Source organism: Taurulus bubalis, assembly GCF_910589615.1.
Source record: "Taurulus bubalis genome assembly, chromosome: 8".
NCBI classification, from domain to species: domain Eukaryota; kingdom Metazoa; phylum Chordata; class Actinopteri; order Perciformes; family Cottidae; genus Taurulus; species Taurulus bubalis.
The window spans coordinates 2,574,703-2,593,500 of record NC_136596.1 but is presented as its reverse complement, the minus strand read 5'-3'; positions in this window follow the sequence as shown (position 1 = coordinate 2,593,500).

Below are 18,798 nucleotides of genomic sequence, written 5' to 3'. Positions count from 1 at the left end.
CTCAAGAGCAACAATCAACAAAGACTCCTGGCCACACCTGAACCTGGGGTGTTGTGGTTTGTGGTTGGCGCCTTAAAGAGGGGAGAACGGTATCTCCTCACACTGGTTTAGATGAAGTCTTTGACATTCTTTGATGGCATCTTAGCCATCGCCATCAGTGTATGAATGGATGTGAATGATGTCATGTAGTGTTAAAGCGCTTTGAGTGGTCAGAAGACTAGAAAAGAGATCAAGTACAGGTCTTGGTCATTGGTGGCATTGTGTCGTGTTGGAGAAAGAGTTGGCCAATCAGACCTAGTAACATCCATGAGGAATAATGATAGAAAAATTGCCACAACAATGGTGAAAAACATTCTGTAATGGATGCAGTTGTCCGGAATGTTGTAAGTCACCAATACTGGATCCATCCCGCCAACTGCATCACAGCGGTTGCTAGAAAAGGTACTTGAACTGTGAAAAATGGCATTTCCATACAACTAATCTGGATGTGTTGTGAAATGTATTTCTGAACAGATTACCGTGGTTAACACTGTAAATTTGAACAAAACAACGCTGACTTTGATTGGAAGTCTATTTCATACTTCAAAAACAAATGCGATCCGTAGGGGAAAAGTACATTCAAAATACGTTTCATTCAAAATATATTTGGAAAGCAGTTTGTTGTATGGTAATGATGATGATGATGATTATCAGGCTCAATGTAAAACATATTCTACAACTTGATTTCTCTCTTGCCATGCAGTCCAGACTACAGAGGGCAACACAACATTCACACGTAGGATGCAGATTCTTGAAGCCGGGAAGGGAATAAGTGCTCTTGAGATGACATTGAACCAACATTTCCTCACTGCCCTACCTTTCCAATTTCCTCTACCTTCTGGAGAAAAATTAAGTTAATTAATTTGTTGGGAAAACACAGCAGTAAAACTCCGTGGCCCGCGATGCCAAGCTCAATTTATCTCCTCCCTACACTTGCTCGTGAGGAGTATATTAAGGCACGTCGTTCAGAGACCACAATTACACTTCTCTTGCATGCCGGAGTATTATTTAAGCACGCCTCCTATATCTCAATCAGACGCGGGGTGCAATCTTTCTTTTTTAATCAAACACCATATTTTGAATGGACAGGAGAAGGATTCGTGAAATGCCGGGTAAAGGATTGTGACTCCATCTCTCCTCCCCTCCCTTGCTCTTTTTAATCAGTACCGGTGTCACTCTTCCTACAGGCTGATCACTGCTGTATTTGACAGTTTGTGTCCGTGGAATTAAATAGAGACGTGATTTGCATGTGACATTGAGGGGTTTTAGTGCTTCAAATTGTATCTCCCTGGAATTAGCATGCAGACAAGCCTGCCTGTATGTATGCGGGTTGCTCTGAGAGGTTCAAACCACTGCTTTGTGCCGGGGCAAGAGGTTATGTAGAGACTAGAGCCAGCCCTCCCCTCATCTCGACACTTACCTACCTCTTTTGTACTCCAGGATTGATGCACTCAATAGTACAGTAGGTTTTCTTTTAATCTTGCTGAATTGATGCCACTGCTTTTTGTCCACTTTAGCTCCGGGTTCAGAATAGATGCTCTCAACGGCGGGTGCTCTTTTGATATCATCAATGAATCTTACACCTGTACACGCTCCGAGATGCGCAACATAACAGTTTGTGTTCCTCGCACCTCGCAATAATCATGAAAGATTTCTTGAGAGACGTCTTTCTTCTATCAGAGTTTTCTGAATTGGGAAAACGTTATCTCATTCTCTCTCAATCAATTCTCACCCCCAAAGTAGCATTCAGACGCCTATTATATTTCAACTCAATGCGATGCTCTCACTGTAAATCAATTTGGTGCCTCAGAGGTTCACTTCACTCCTCAAAAAAAAAAAAAAGGGGAGCGGCGAAACTCTCCCGGACAACCAAAGCAATTCTGAAAGGTTCTCGAATGCCTTTTCACCTTTGTGCCATCTGTGGCATCGACAGCGATTCTGTCAGATGTGAGACGAAAGAAAGGGTTTTTTCAAAAGGAGGAGCTCTGCCATAGTGCCTTTGAAAGGGACTCAGTGCTTGAAGTGCCGTGTCTGAAAAAAGCTTGCGCTCACTGTTGCTTCAGTCGTGGCTAAAGCTGCCTGCCATGTGCTGCATCAACCCAGACGTCAGGGGAAACCACAGAGACGACTGGTGCGTTCAGAATTTACCTTGACTTGTAGAGGCATCATGGATTCAAGGTAGTTTTATTGTCATATGCACAGATCATGAATTCAAGGTAGTTTTATTGTCATATGCACAGATAACAGACAGTTACTCCGTACAATGAAAAGCTTATTTTGCTGGGTCCTCCTAACACACAGAATTACAATAAACTTAAGGTTAAAAAAGGAAGAGAAAACATTGCTATGAATGCTAATAGTATAAGAAAATATGTAAGATGTGAAATAAGGCACATATATATATATATATATATATATATATATATATATATATATATATAAAGTGCACTATGCATTGCGTATAAAGTTGATGGGAAATAGCAAACGGACATGAAGAGGGATTCAGAAACCAAGGAGGAGCCTTCATAGACAACACACCGACAAAAACCACAACCAGAAGAGGGACTTGGCATTGTACATTTCTGCAAACTAAAATGTAAAATATGTTTTATATTAGCCTCGTATCACATTTAAAGAGACATATAATGTGAAATGATTGGTTAGGTTTATGCAACAAGACTACTTGTTTAAGGTTAGAAAAAAAGCATTGTGTTTTTTGTTGAAATAATAAAGCAGCAGCAACGTGAAGTCCTGAACAATGTAATTAAAATAAATAAGTGCAACCGCCATTAGTGGACTATCTTACATCACGTTACGTAACAAGAATAACAATGTTATGTAAAACAACAAGTAAAAAAAACACAACAAGTCTCCGTTTACCTTGCTTTTCACACAGGACATGAACATGGGTCTCCTGGGGGAAAGTCCTATGTTTGTTTGACCAATTGTTAAATTATTATATACTGTATATATATATATATATATGTGTGTGTGTGTGTGTGTGTGTGTGTGTGTGTGTGTGTGTGTATTACACACTTGCACTGCACATATGTCACTTCCTCATTCAATGTATCCGTGATCTGCTGGAAACGTATAATGCAAAATCTTTTTCTGGCACCAGTATTGGCTCCATATTATTGAGAAACTGAATTTCAGTCCCAAAAAAAGATAAAACATTAGATAAAGTAAAAAAGGCAATAATGAACTCTTCAAATTTCCAATAGACCGCAAAGTAAATCCTCTTAAAAAAATGGCCATACCATCAATGACAAAGAAAGATACATAGCCTGGAAATATGTAAATATGTAATTATAAATGAACACGTCCGTTGAAGTTGAAAGTCTCCGAAATTTGAGAGAGGAAATTCCTAACCTTTGAGTCAGCTGTAGTTTCATTTTCGTTCCTTACTTATTGATTTCTGAAATGATTCACAGTTTTTAAAGCCGTTAAATTCATGAACAACGATTACACATAAATGATCATAAGTTACATCAGCTGCCGTGACGTGGAATCACACAGTGATCTGCTGGCCGTGGCCAAAAGGCAATATATTGGTGAAACTGTGTGGAAAAGCATTTCTCTAATCACCCGCTCAGACCATCGGATCAATAAATGTGTTTTAAGCCCCACACCTTATCCTAAGACTTTAACATTAACCTTCCATTAACCGTTACACACGCACTTAATTGCACCTCAATCAATAATGTTAATTCTGAAAGGCTTTTGCTTGGGTTTTAGAGATATGTGTATTCATATTATGGTAAAGTGGCCATCTTTGGAAGGGGCCATTAGAAGTTGAGGAAGCTAATACGGAGTGAAATATTTCATGCTGAGGTGAGTTATGGCGCTGCATGTGTTGCTTTGCACTACTCTGAGTGAGAGGTCAATGCCTTTCGGGACAGTGATACCAAAGTGATGGGGATACCCTCTGTCACGCCGCAACCTCCCGCTCTAATTCGGCCCGGTGGAATACAACAAATGGTGTGCATAATTGAACATTACTTCCCTGATGATTTCTGGCAGGCCTGGCGGGGCTTCTCCCAGGTCAACACTTATGTCACTTAAGGCGAAAAATGGGACTAATTTTGCTCTTTGATCTCCCTTAAATGATAATAGGGGCCAAGAATCATTATCAGTCTTTAAGGAAAGTAACTCAGAGAGAGTGACTTGGATATATCATCCGGCATAAGTCCAGAGGGAGTCTGGTGCCGTATGCCTGCAGAGCAAAACGGACTCATGGGCAGGTGATAAAGTGACTTAGGAAAATGTCACAGACAGCATTTGGCACCAATTGGACCAAACTGGTTTAAATGAATACATAAAATGCTGCATTATTGTCCAAACATTCTCAGATAAATTAATCTGTGACATTGACTTGATTTCTAGGTTTTGAAAACACTATATGACATGATGTCACATGATGTGCCATCTGGTCACTAATTTTAGGAAATATAATTCGACACCAGAAAATGAATCCACATGAGAATACGGCGTAAATAATGGACGCTACGTTAGGTATGTTACCAGACGGCAAACTCCAGTTCTGTCGAGTGGAGCCAAGGCGGAAGTGTCTTAAAACTTGTATTCTCTCTCCTGACCACCAGGGGGCGACTCCTCTGGTTGTATCGAAGTATAAGCGTCATGTGTTAAAGCTGCATTCTCTCTACTGACCACCAGGGGGCGACTCCTTTGGTTGTATAGAAGTATATGCTTCATGTGTTAAAGCTGCATTCTCTCTCCTGACTACCAGGGGGTGACTCCTCTGGTTGTATAGAAGTCTATGCTTCATGTGTTAAAGCTGCATTCTCTCTCCTGACCACCAGGGGGTGACTCCTCTGGTTGTATAGAAGTCTATATAAATGACTCTACTTCTCTTGATTTATTCCCTCAGTAAACATTGTAAACATGAGTTTATGTCTCAATCTCTAGTTTCAAGTCTTCTTCAATACAGCATGATGTTCATTTAGTAAATTATGGTCATTTAGAGTCAAACAGACCATAAAGCAGGGGACGCTTTAGGGCGGGGCTTACTGTGATTGACAGGTTGCTGCTACCAGAGCCGTATACGTCACTCCTCCGCATTTCTGTTTCTGTAGCAAAAGAAAACAACATGGCGACGGCAAAATTAAACTTTTGGTTTCAAATCTCACATAAACATCGTTAGTGTTTTGTTGAATCGGTCGCACCCATTGTTTCTACTTCTTAACCCTTCGAGGTCTTCGAGCGCGCGCACGCGCTATACGATACTGCCGTTTTGAAAATATTCACTCAATCACGATAATTCTGCACAGAAATATGGTTCCATGTCTCCAAGATTTAGTTAAACTTCAGCTTCCTTTGCCTTTTGTCCGCGAGATCATATGAGATTCACACAGCAAGATAGAGCATTCTACACACCCAGACGTGTCATATGATGCTACACAGCTTCACCGGGAGAAAGAGAAAAAGAGCAGGCTGGCTGAGCGAAGCTATACTGGAGAACGGCGCAGCTTCAACTATAAATAGAGCCTGAAGGAGTCGATCCCTGAGATGAACAGGACAACGCCAAGCAAAGGGATCCATTGGAAGATGGGTAAGTGCATTTACTGAACTTTGCAATAGCATATTTACTTTAGTAACGGGACCTGTAGCCAGATAGAGCTGCTGCTAACACGAAGCTAGCGGGTAGCGAGCTAACGATCACTAACGATCACTAACGATCACTAACGATCACTAACGGGGTTATATATGTCTACAGGCTGACTATAAGACTGAACAGTGGGTGTTCAAATATTGTCACGATCCCCGTTAACTTTCGTTCAGCGAACGTAGTACGCTTAGTAGTGTCTCTACTAATCTGTTAATTGTCTGTTAATCGTTACTGCCGTAGTGTTTACGTTAGCTGCTGCTCACACGGAGCTACGGAGCGAGCTAACGATCTCTAACGGGGTTATATATGGCTACAGGGTGGATAAAAAACTGAACGGTGGGTGTTCAAATATTGTCACGATCCCCGTTAACTTTCGTTCAGCGAACGTAGTACGCTTAGTACTGTGGGATCTCTGTTATGTGTTTGTGAGACTGAAATGACCATGTTGTTAGGTTAGCTGCGCGCTAACCGGAAGTAGCGGTGCAGTAGCTAAATGGGTCTGAGACTGAACGGGGCATAATCAAATATTGTCACTATCCTGTTACTTTCTTTCAGTGAACTTATACTAACTATTAGTAATGTATTTTACAGAGAGGATTTGCAGCTGCCAGGGTCCAGAGGACAACATGCAGCATCGCTTTAGCAGCCTCCAGTCCGTCTCTGCCAAATCATCACTGCAGGCCACAACGCCAGCCACAGCTCATCACCTCACCATATAATAATAAATTAGATTTTAGACATTTATTTACATGTTTCTACCATTTTTGTATTCATATATTTCACTGCTTTTGTGTACCTAAGACCTTTGGTAAACTAATTTCAAGCACCAAAACAGTTCGACCTCCTGAGTAAAGCTATGTTTTCACAAGAGATATGAAGATTTTCCAAAATCTAGATAACATTTTTCAGCTTTAGAGTAATATTTCTCTTTACACTTTTGCCTTATGACAATGGTGCCTCATTATATAGATGAGATTGTTCTGCAATTTTAGATGTAAAACACATGGGTATCTATCATATGCAAGTGACTTTAAAAAGTGAATTTAAGAAATTATGTAAAATCAAGAAAATGACCCATGACTCCAAAGGGTTAAAAGTAGTACAACCTAATCTTTGTCTTGAAATATAAATCAATGGTGCTGCAGGTGAATCAACATCAAAGGCAGCCGGACGGACCAGTTTCAGGTATTTTGTGTCCAGTGCTTCTTCTGATTCACTGACTCACAGAGCACCACGGCTGATTTGAATCCGTCTAGGAGAAACCATTTAAATGTAGTGTGTTCTCTCTGCCTTATCGTGGTCTTATTTCACATAGGGAGAAAAAAAAAGTTTGCCGATATGATTCATCACAATTTCCCCCAAATGTGGCTTGCCGGAAAAAAAAAAATTTAACATGCAATTACCGTGTCAGACAGTAGGAAGAAATGGTTTCTGCCAACCGAGGGCTCTGTGACAGGTGCATTGTGGGAGAACTGATTCTTACGTAGGGGGTAAGTGAATTGTCATTACCTGTCTGTTTCTTATGACACTCGGCTGGGCGCCGTCTGATTTGTTACAGGAGTTTTGAATGGGCCCCGCCAGCTGACTCCGGATTAGCAGTGGGGGAAGACGTAAGCCTTCTCTTCACAGGTCAAGAGCTCAGCCACTCAGAGGTTGCACATCAGTCAAGCAGGGTGTGAGATTTGTGAAGTTGAGCAGCAAGAAATTCAACCGTGACAGACTTTTCTATCTTTTCTCCATTTGTGCTTATTCAAACATCACAAGGCGGGGTAGGCGGACGGAGAGTGGAGACCGTGGGGGGGGGGGGGGGGGGGGGGGGGGGAGGGGGGCTGCTCGGCTCGGAACGGACGTCGATTCATTGTGAAAACTAACGGCGAGGGGGATCAATACGGTTACGTTGCCTCCATTAGCTTGATTAAAAAGTGGGATGGATGAGGGCTGTGAGCTAAACAACTTTATTCTGTGGATTATACGGGGATAAGGGGAGGCGGAGGGGAGGGAGCACTGCGGTGTCCCAGCCTTGTTGCTCAGATGGCGTTTCATGACCACATTATAGCAACGAGGGCTGCAGGATGACGGGCCAAACGAAAATCCACCGTAGTTTCTTTGGGAGACATATTTATTGCAATCCATATTGTCTTCATGCTGCATTCAGGAGCATAAATGAATCGAGGCTCAGACCGTTAATGATGGAAACGTTCAGGCTCATTCAATTCAATTCAGTTTATTTTATATAGCCCAAATTCACAAATACAAATTTGCCCCGGAGGGCTTTACAGTCTGTACACATAACATCCCTGTCCCGGGACCTCACATCGGATCAGGAGAAACTCCCCCAAATAAAGATAGTAAACCATTTCACAGGGAAAAAAGGGAAGAACCCTTCAGGAGAGCAACAGAGGAGGATCCCTCTCCCCAGAAGCAATAGATGTCATGTGACCAGAAATCAATGAAGATGACAGAAATGATTCATATAATGAGAATGATGCTCATCTATAGTTCCATATTTTACGGGGGTGCATATAGCATTTGTTGAACAAAGCGTTGATCCTTTGTTTTGCAGTGGTGACCAGTGCTCACTTGCATAATACATCACAGCCTCTGCACTCATAGAAATAAAGGGTGCTAGAACCATATGGGTTCTTAGGCTTGTCCTCATGGACGGACCATTTTTGGTTCCTGGTTGAACAAAGGTTCTACCCACACATCCAAGGCCTAAACAAAATTCCTGAGAACAGAGTGCAATGTCTTTCGAACCCTCAAATGCCCTGATTGATCAGACATCCCGAAACACATCCACGGAGAACGTCCACTTCAACCAGATTTTCAGTTTTGCATGTTCTCTATCAAGCGCTCATCTCCGACCTCCCTCTTAAAATGCTCAGCCATTTTCACCAACTGCTCTCGGAACGGCGTTCCAATAACTCTCAAAATCTCAAAAGGTCCTCAACAGTCGCCTTAACAAACAAGAGGATTATTTCTCACCTGCCCGAATACACACAAAAAGTACAGACGGAAAAATAACATTAAGCTAGCTCGCCAACAGCCGGAGATCGCAACAAAACTGGGAGACAAGCCAGCTGGCTGTATGGATGGGTGTGTGCGGCAGTGTGTTAGCAATAAACATAATTCAAACCCAAAAGAACGGGGTCTTGGCGCTGGCAGAAAGGGAGAGAGCGAGGCTGCCAAACGAAGAAGGTATTTGAGGTGATGACGCTCCAATCAGCAGCTGCAACCGACAGCCAACAGCAACAGGGACCCCTACTGGATGGGAGGAGTCACACTTCTAAACAAATGAGTCTAACCTGGAGGTTGGTTTTCAACCTCGTTGACCAATCGGCTGCTTGTGTGTCTTCTCTGTGACCTCTTTGAAGTGATGCCGCAGTGCTCCTTCACTTGGAAAGTAGTAGTCAATAACAGGAATGGCAGACGCAACTCTGAAAATTAGACCAAATTCGTAATCAACTGGAATTCCCCTTTGATTCTGCCGTCGTTGAATAGTATATTAAGAGATGGCTTTGCGACATAATGGACTCAATGTTCCATTCTACCGCAATGTTTTATTTTATTTTTTTTATCCGAAATTAAATGAACTTCACCAATGCGATGGCGAGCGGCACCTCGCGAGGAGGGAAGCCAGCGCCGACCTGCTGCGATATCTGTTTTACAGACGGCTCCTTTGTGGAAGTCTGCCGCTGAGTCAGATAAATAGGTCGATGTACGGTGGCGCTGGCCTCCGTCCACAATGACCCACAGAGAGATGAGAGTCTTTCATTCCACTGACAAAAGTGTTGCGACTCTTTTTATTCCGGCCTGAAATCTGATCGGGGGAGGAAGAGAGAAGTCTCCAAACATTGAGCCGCTCTGTGGACGTGTCGGAGAGGATGTTCAGTACGGTGCTCACGCTCATGTGGGTCAATAACCAGGCAGGTTTTCAAGGGACAGCTTATGATTTGATCTTAACCTTTTGGAAACCCACCTATTTTTAAGCCCTTTCCTCGAAAATTGCAGACCCAAACTAAAAAGGGTGTATCTCTGCAACCACTAGGGCTATTTGAATCGCTTTGGTGTTATAATAAAAGGTACACATGTGAGATTTTGTTCAGATGTGTAAATATCAGTCTATATGTTACTGGTTAAGAGTAAATGAAGATGAAACACAGGAAAAAATTAAAAGGTTTCAGGTCCGCCTAGAAAAAAATCACTTTCAGGATGATTATTTCTTTGAAATGATGCAGCTGTAAGGTCCAACTCTAACCCAAATCATAGCTCAATATGTGAACATTCTCTAACCCAAATCATAGCTCAATATGTGAACATTCTCTAACCCAAATCATAGCACAATATGTGAACATTCTCTAACCCAAATCATAACTCAATATGTGAACATTCTCTAACCCAAATCATAACTCAATATGTGAACATTCTCTCTGCAGAGGTTGACTTTGACAAAGTGAAGCAGAACATACATTTGCATTGGGGCACATCTGTAACATTTGAATTTATTAATGTACCAAACCATATATTTCACTTGTATATTACTTATGGTGTTCAACACATCCACATACAGCAGATTGGGGCTTTCTATTACAGTTAATACTCCTAGGATTCAATCCTGTAAAATACTCGGGATGTAATGTAAAGACAATGTGATCAAGTATTTCCTGAGTCGGTTGTATTTTCACGAGTCCTCCATCATTTTGCGTATATATCTCTGGCAAGAAAACGTGAGGCAAGAAAAAAATTAATTAAAAAATGTGTGACGAATTTTAAAAAATCTGCAAATTTTGAGAAAAACCCCCGACGGCCTTGAGGAATCCCCCGAACCTCATCTCCCTTCATCATCGCCACTTCATCATGAAATCCGTGAAAGAAGCCACAAAGAATCCTTCAAAAGTTCTGAATGTCGGATATTCTCCAGAGACGTCCGTGTTCCCAGTCTGTTGCACTGAAGTAAGAACCCTGTGTCCCGTCGTGCAGGAGGGGTCCATGTTGGTATGATAACCGGTCTCTTTCCGCCGCGGTGACGCACCCATATCACTTTGCAACCGCCACAAAGCTGGAGAGATTAACCTGGCTTAATTAGAAACACAATAACCTGCCGGTGACAAAAGTCTGAGGCGTCTTTCAGCGGCGGTCAGGAGGGGTGACGATGGAGAGGAGCACAGGGATTGACTCCGGTGGTCTGCTCACCCCGCCCCCCCCAGGTGCACCTCTCTCCTCGGCACAAGAAACAGCCGTGAGAACAGAGGTGTGACAGGACGGCAGTTTCTCAGAGAGGAACAGTGACGCTGGACGCTTATAATGTTATAATGTGAAGATAACGGACACATGAGCTCAATTCTGTAAATATATATATATATATATATATATATATATATATATGCAGAACACAGGTCATTTTACTTTATACAGGTTACTTTTTAAATATGTAGTCTAATAAGTAAAATATTACTAGTCACTTTCTGACTTTTGTAACAATGTAACTTCTTGCCTTTGATTACTTTTGATTACTTTTATATCTATTGTTTCAAACTGGGCAATAAAGCTGAAAAGTTCCAACAATATAAACATAAACCAGCTAAAACAGGCTAATCATAGGTATTTAATACAATTATTATTGGTATTATTATTCATAATAATATTATATTGGACCAGAGCAACATAATTATTGTTTTATTCTACATTATATATATATATATATATATATATGTATATATATATATATATATATATATATATATATATATATATACATATATATATATATATATATATATATATTATGATAATAATGTCAACTATGTATTTACTATAAAGTTACTATAATTAAATTATATATTTTTACCTGTAACAATTAGATTATTTAGTTTTATATATAATTATAAATAAATGATATATATATATATATATATATATATATATAATTATTAAATTTTTTGGCATGACTCCTTTGTGATGGTCGTGGAAGAATTGAGCCAAATCCCCTAAAAGCAGGAACCAGTGAAGTGAGCACACTGATGATGACCAGTAACTGAACACAAGCCGAGTGGGACACCGCGCTGGAGTCAGTCCCTTGTTTTTTTGCCAGCAAGTAGGCAAATAACTGAAATCCAGACACGCAATCAATATGTCTGTTTAATTGTCTTGGCATGGTGACATTAAAATCAACCATCCTAAGTTATTTATATTTGTTTTGATAACGTAGACAGTGTAGCTGACTTTTAGTGGGTGGTATTCTGTGGGTGGGAGTCAATCTTAAAACCTGTGAGTTCAAATTTGAGCACTTCGGCACTGCCTCCGCCACTACCATCGCCACTGGCACCGCCACTGCCATCGGCACTGGTACTGCCACCGCCACTACCATCGCCACCGCCACTGCCACCGCCACTGGTACTGCCACCGGCACTGGTACTGCCACCGCCACTACCATCGCCACCGCCTCTGGCACTGCCACCGGCACCGCCACTGCCACTGGCACTGGTACTGCCACCACCACTACCATCGCCCCCGCAACTGGCACCGCCACTGCCACAGGCACTGGTACTGCCACCGCCACTACCATCGCCACCGCCACTGCCACCGGCACTGGTACTGCCACCGCCACTACCATCGCCACCGCCACTGGCACCGCCACTGCCACCGGCACTGGTACTGCCACCGCCACTACCATCGCCACCGCCACTGGCACCGCCACTGCCACCGGCACTGGTACTGCCACCGCCACTACCATCGCCACTGTCACCGCCGCTGAAACTGCCACTGTCACTGCCAGTGCCACCGCTACTGCCACTGCCATAGCCACTGGCACCGCCACTGTCAACGGCACCGCCACTGCCAGTGCCACCGGCAGTGCTACTGCCACTGCCATAGCCACTGCCACCAACACTGGCACTGCCACCGCTACTGCCACCGGCACCGCCGTCATCGGCCTCCTCGCTCACGCTCCCCGTGAGCCTGCAGCATCTCAACCAGCGGCCCGGATGCGTCCCTCCTCTTTGTCCCTCTGTCGCCCCCGCTGCCCTCCACCAATCGGGTTCAACTTCTGCCTAACAGAGCGGGTGCAGCTTTACCGGGACGGGACCCAAAAGCCCGCTCTTTTTTCAACGGATCCTTCAGCAGCCCGAGCTGGCGTGGAGAGGGGGAATCGCAGCGCCAAAAAAAAACAGAAAGTGCATATACCAGGTGGCGCTACACTTGAAAACCTCATTATGTTTTTCAGGCACACAATGCAGCGACGAGGTGGTGGTGGGGGGGTTGACAATGGAGAAGCACCTTCCTCACTTCCCTTCACCTGAAGAGGGGCGGGGGAGGGGTGCAGCCAGGAAACACATGAATGGAAACAAATTTATTGGAGATGGGAAAAATACGTATTCATTGAAGGCAGTCGCACCGTGATACTTTAACATGTTGCCTTTTGTGACCTGTGCTTTCCATGTCGGGCAGAGAGGAGGGGCTCCATCAGCCATGTGACTTCAACTCCCAGTTTAACACTCGTTTTGGAGACTCACCCCCACATGGCTGCCCCCAGAATCCCCTGGACCGGAGTGACAGACAATGCTCATTTAAAACACAAAAGCACATAGACTCTCATTCAGACTACAGCTGCCCTCTTTCAGACCTGTATTCTAAAGCCACTTTCTGTTGTCCCCTGCTCAGGTTTTTCCCCTACGGAGGGAAATAAAGCTGCAGCGCATTTTGGTGTGAGGGCCGAGAGAAGGGCTCGCCTGTTTCCAATAAAGAAAAGGGCTCTCCACCGAGAGGACACCTTAGAGGTGCACCTTTTTCTCTTCTCCCCCCGCTTTGTCCGGGACAGTTGGCTGGAAAATCGGTGGGGCGAAGGTAGGAGGGGAAACATCGCGCGGGTGGCCGCCTCGTCCCCGACGCGCTTATGAGCGCTTCTTTGATGAAAGAGTGTTCGCTGGTTCCCAATGAGCTTTTCTGACGCTAAAAAAAAAAACAAGTTTCAGATTTAGCACCTCTCGGGGTGAGCGCCTCTCGGGCTCCTCGGCCGCTCCGCTTACACCACGAGGTAAGCCAAGCGGATTTTAGGGAGGTCGCGTTTCAGATGATGAGTCTGGAGCTCTGCGCTCGCCGTTGGCTTGGAGGGAATGTTGGATTAGTTCTTAGTGCCGAGAGGCGTTCCCTCCACAGGAGCGGCAGCATGGAGGAGGCTCGGCTCGTCTTCATCGGTTCGGCGCTAGAAGAAGTTTCTTGATTTATTTTTGCAAAAATGCTTCATGTCGGCTTGCAGATGACTCGTCTGCTATTTGATGTTTTCCTTAACTGAGAAGAATCCTTTCATATTTTAAATTTTGTCCAAAAATGTAGTTTTCTAAACTATATATATATATATATATATATATATATATATATATATATATATATATATATATATATATATATAATAATACCATTTTAATAATTACAGTCAGCTTAATAAGTTTTTAATGCCTGTCTGGCAACATGATTGGTTGACACTTTGTTCGCGGTGCAAAAGCTTAGAAAACCTCAACGTAGTTCTAAAATAAAAAACAATAGAGCTTTGCCAAACAAATACATATTGAGGTGTGAATTATTGGCCCCAAAAATGCCTCTTGTGCGTAAAAAGCTTTAATGCATAAATTAACTAAATGACAAATTAATTTTACCGATAGCATTACTAAAATTTTGAAATGTTTCTATAAATATTGTGGTAATATTATTGCAAATGATATAAGTCTGTGTAGATAATTGTGCAGGAAAATCAGATTTTGTTAGATAAATTGTTTTAATATTTTATTTTAAAGGGAATGTCAAAGTTAGTTTGTACTGCTGAGTGTCGAGAGGCGTTAATATATTTATTTTAATATATATATATGTATGTATATATGTATGGATGTATATATGTGTGTATGTGTATATATGTATGTATGTATGTATATACATGTATTTGTATGTATGTATATATATATATACATATATATATATATATATATGTATATATGTACATACATATATACACTATATATATATATATGTGAGAGAAAGAAGTATAGAGATAAATTATTATTATTTCTAGCCAACGTTTTTGACTAAATTTATGTTGCTGTCGTTGTTATTGTATTATGTTCTATTATTATATAAGTTGTATTTAATTGTGTGAACACAAAATAATTGACAATCCAAAGTGCCGCTCATCCATTTACGTCCTCACAACATGTTCCAGTAACACACCGTGTGCTGGTGGGAAGGTCTGTGGACTTCTTCAGCGCTCCTTATCTCCAGATGAACACTCACATGTAGCGTGTTCCTCATGATCAACACGGATAGACCCGTTGGAAGTGTTTGCCTCCAACATGAGATATCAATATACAAATCTGATCCATCAAGTTCACATGAGGGAGCGACAAGCAACCTCCTTCATACCTCCTTCATTCTCTCGTTACAGGAGATTAACGTCTTTTTTAAAGCTTTTCAGTAACATTGTGAAAAGTTGAGAAAAGAATATCAATTATATTATCTTCACTAAGAGAGAAAATGATTGCAATGATCATTGAACATTCTCAGCATAATAAACTCTGCAGTGCTCTGTGACTTGTCACTGACAGTTCTACATGATGCATATAATATATAATATACATGTAATATATAAACGCTTGTGGGAATTTTATAAAAGTGGAAAGTAAATTGTGTGCTTGCAAATGAAAAGGGAGTTTTTTTTTTATCAGATTTCCACTTTAGGATGATTGTGGCCAAAATAATACGTATATAAAAGAATATATAATGAATCTATGAAAATAAATTAATTCACATGAATCTTTAATTTAGTTTATTGTGTGTTTATTTGTGCGTCGGTATATTAGTTTGTCATGAGCACTTTGCACAGAACACATATATCACTTTTCTTTTCTTCCCAGAATGGAGCCGATTATCAACCAATCACGTTGCAGAACAGGGGCTGAGTTGCACGCTGTATTTATGAAACAACAACAACAACAACAACACAGGCAGCAGCCCCCGGGTCCGAACCGAGGCTCATTCCAACCTTCACGAAGGCTTGTTTCCTTCCGCTCTTACCTTTCACAATAAAAGCTCTTCACCCAGTGAATATAGTGAATACAGTGAATATGGTTAATATGTGGAATACAGTGATTATAGTGAATATAGTGTATATAGTGATTATAGTAAATATGGTGAATATGTTGATTATAGTGAATATGGTGAATATAGTGAATAGTGAATATAGTGAATAGTGAATATAGTGAATATAGTGCATATAGTGAATATGGTGAATTTGCCACAGGAGAGATTCCATGAACAACCGCAGGGTTTCCCCCTCAGTAACTAACTAAACTAACTACAACAACATGAAAGCCCAACTGGTCCTCTGCCTCCCTGCACAGGACGGCTTGTTTCCACGTGGAGACACACCACACGTCAGCTGTCAGTAGCGGCAGCAGCTCCAGCCGGCTGTACAGTGGGAACACTATCGGCCTGATAGCACCAATGAGTGACAGACGATCAGCTGCAGCAGACATTACCCAGACTGGGACCGCGGGGGCATCGGCATGGGGGGGTAAGGACGCCTCGCTGCTTTTTAAAAGGAAGAGGAGCACACAGGGGAGGGGGGCCATGTTTTATTCTCACATAAGGCACAATCTCTTCGTTTTGTGTGTGTGCGCAGTGTATCAGAATACAGGATTTCTGTTCCCTTGCAAACTATCTTGTCCCAATTCAAACCTCTTGTGGTTTCCGTGGCCTGAGATCCTGTTTCCCAGCAGAGCCACCTGACCATGAAAAGAGTGTGTGTGTCACGTTGCCGAGGAGCCGGCATCTCTGACGAGCAGCTGCTCCTCACGGGCCGATCGACACGGAGCCAGACATGGCTTTGAGGGCAAGGTGCCAGAAAAAAATACAAAAATAAATCATAATCAATAATCCATATCGACTGCATCGGGACACTGCAGAGAGGAAGCTGTTGTCAGGGACACATGTCCGAGTTCAGAGGAATCCCACAGATCCGGTGACCGGGCTTATTGTTACCAGTGAATGTGACTGGTTTCCATCAGGGAGGAGGATCAAACCTCTGGCTTGTGGGCAAAAGGAGGGCCGTCTTTTGTCCTCTCACGGGCCCCGGTTACTTTATGACGGCTCGCATCAGAGAAACTGTTTTGTCATTCTCCACGTTTTATTTCTCGAATAGTGGACGGCAACGCCTCCATTATTTCAGTTATGTGTGTTACAAACTATAGCAGGTCCTCTTCCTTCATGCAGGAAGTTGTGTTTGTAGGGTGGGGGTCCGTGTATCGTTACAGAGCGTCACTTTCAACAATGCCGAATCTTGCTGGCGACGTTGCTGTTGCCATGAGGGACATTGTTTTGCTGTGATCGACCAAACTAGAGCAAAAATGGACCTTTAAAGTCGCATTCTGCTTCGTCCAACATACACAAGACCTTCGTCCAAAACGCTGTGTCCCGAAACTCAAATCTAACGTCGTCATTTTGTTCAAACACTCACTAGCTAGTGAAGCTAGTGAGGCAATAATCAGTGAAGTTAACGTCTATCCCGTTCTTTTCCTAAACCGTTTTCTTCCAGTGAAGACGGCAGTTTATTTTGACCTAGAGCGTCAGTGTATTTTTTTCATGATAAAGGAATGACATTACGTGGATGTAAATTTCCAATCGGATTCATTTGCTTTCTCAATCGAAGGGTCCGGAACGTTGCTACGGATCGTTCAGGCCACAGTTACAAACAATCTTTAATTTCCTGGACCGGTCAGACTATCAACCAGACTGAAGTCGAAGCAAAGGGGGGCGGATCAATTCACGACCGGAAGCAAATTTGTCTTCTACCCATCACACGTAGATATGACGTGGAATGGTGCCATTACAAAGTGGCAGCTCGTCCATGGACTCTACAAGGCCAGCAAATGCGCTTATGGCATTTTTCTAAGCCGAGATGTTTGGTGACTATTATATTTTTGGTGTCACAATGACCCTCTGACCATCTCTTTCCCCCGAAACGACGACCAAATACTATTCCTTTAAAAAAAGCAGTTGTTGAGAGGAGAAAGTCTCCTGACAGACTCGCTTGTCAAAGGTCCCATGAGGAACGGTTTCAGCCAAAAGGTCTTTTTTCTTTGGCCAGCGGTCCCGGCCAAACCTTGAGGAACTAGTTGTTTTTCCCAGGTTTGATTCCAGGTTGCCGGCTGCCTGGTCGTCCACTGCCTCCGGACAGGATCGCTCCATGTTCCGGAAAAAGGTTTCCCTTACAAATTGCTTACATGCTTACACCCCAGCCTGCACCTCTCCATTTTTCATGATGAGGTCTAAATGAGAGGAAGCGGCTGGCCGCGAAGGCATTGTGCGGTATGTGTTTGCTTACGGAGAGCAGAGTGTATAATAGCAGCCAGTCAGCAGTCGGTAAACATGTCAGAAGGCAGACAAATAAAGAGACACGCGCGGCGCGCCAATAGAGCAAAGAGCTGTCGGTGGGACGCGTTAAGGACGACTCGGTGACAGGCGCTAATTATTGTCTGCGCTTCCTGAAGGCATCCTCAGCCGTGTGATCACCATCATCTTTGTCAAATTAATTACCACGATTGTCGTGAACGTTGCTGATTCACAGCAACCGGTGAATGTATCCGGCGAGGCGTCGTCCTGAGTTCTGCTTCTGCCGGAGCTGAACTCCAAGGCGTCTCGCCGTATAATTCAGCTCTGGATCCAGCGCTTGTGCGCCATCTGGAATCAATGAGCAGCCCAACGACATTAGTATGGATTAGACGCGCGGGGCCGGTGATGTCATGGGCCGTGTTTCATGCATATCAGACCGGGAGCCCGGCCGCCCTCAGTGACAGCATAATTAATACATCTCGCACGGTGAATCCTGTACGGTTTCTAATGCAAAGCAACCGGGAGATCCTGTTGCAAAAGGAAAGGACATTACGGGCTTGAGTTTCAACGGCTGCAGATACAGTAGTTTACCGTAAAGGTCTGTTATGGTTGAATACACAGTTTAGATCTAATCATTTATGATATTAACTCTCTGGAGGCGAAGGGATGCCGGAGTTTCCATCGATGTTGGCGCTCCATCTGTCCAACACTTTGATCCAGACGTCTCTGAAGACACTTGAATATATAACGTGTGT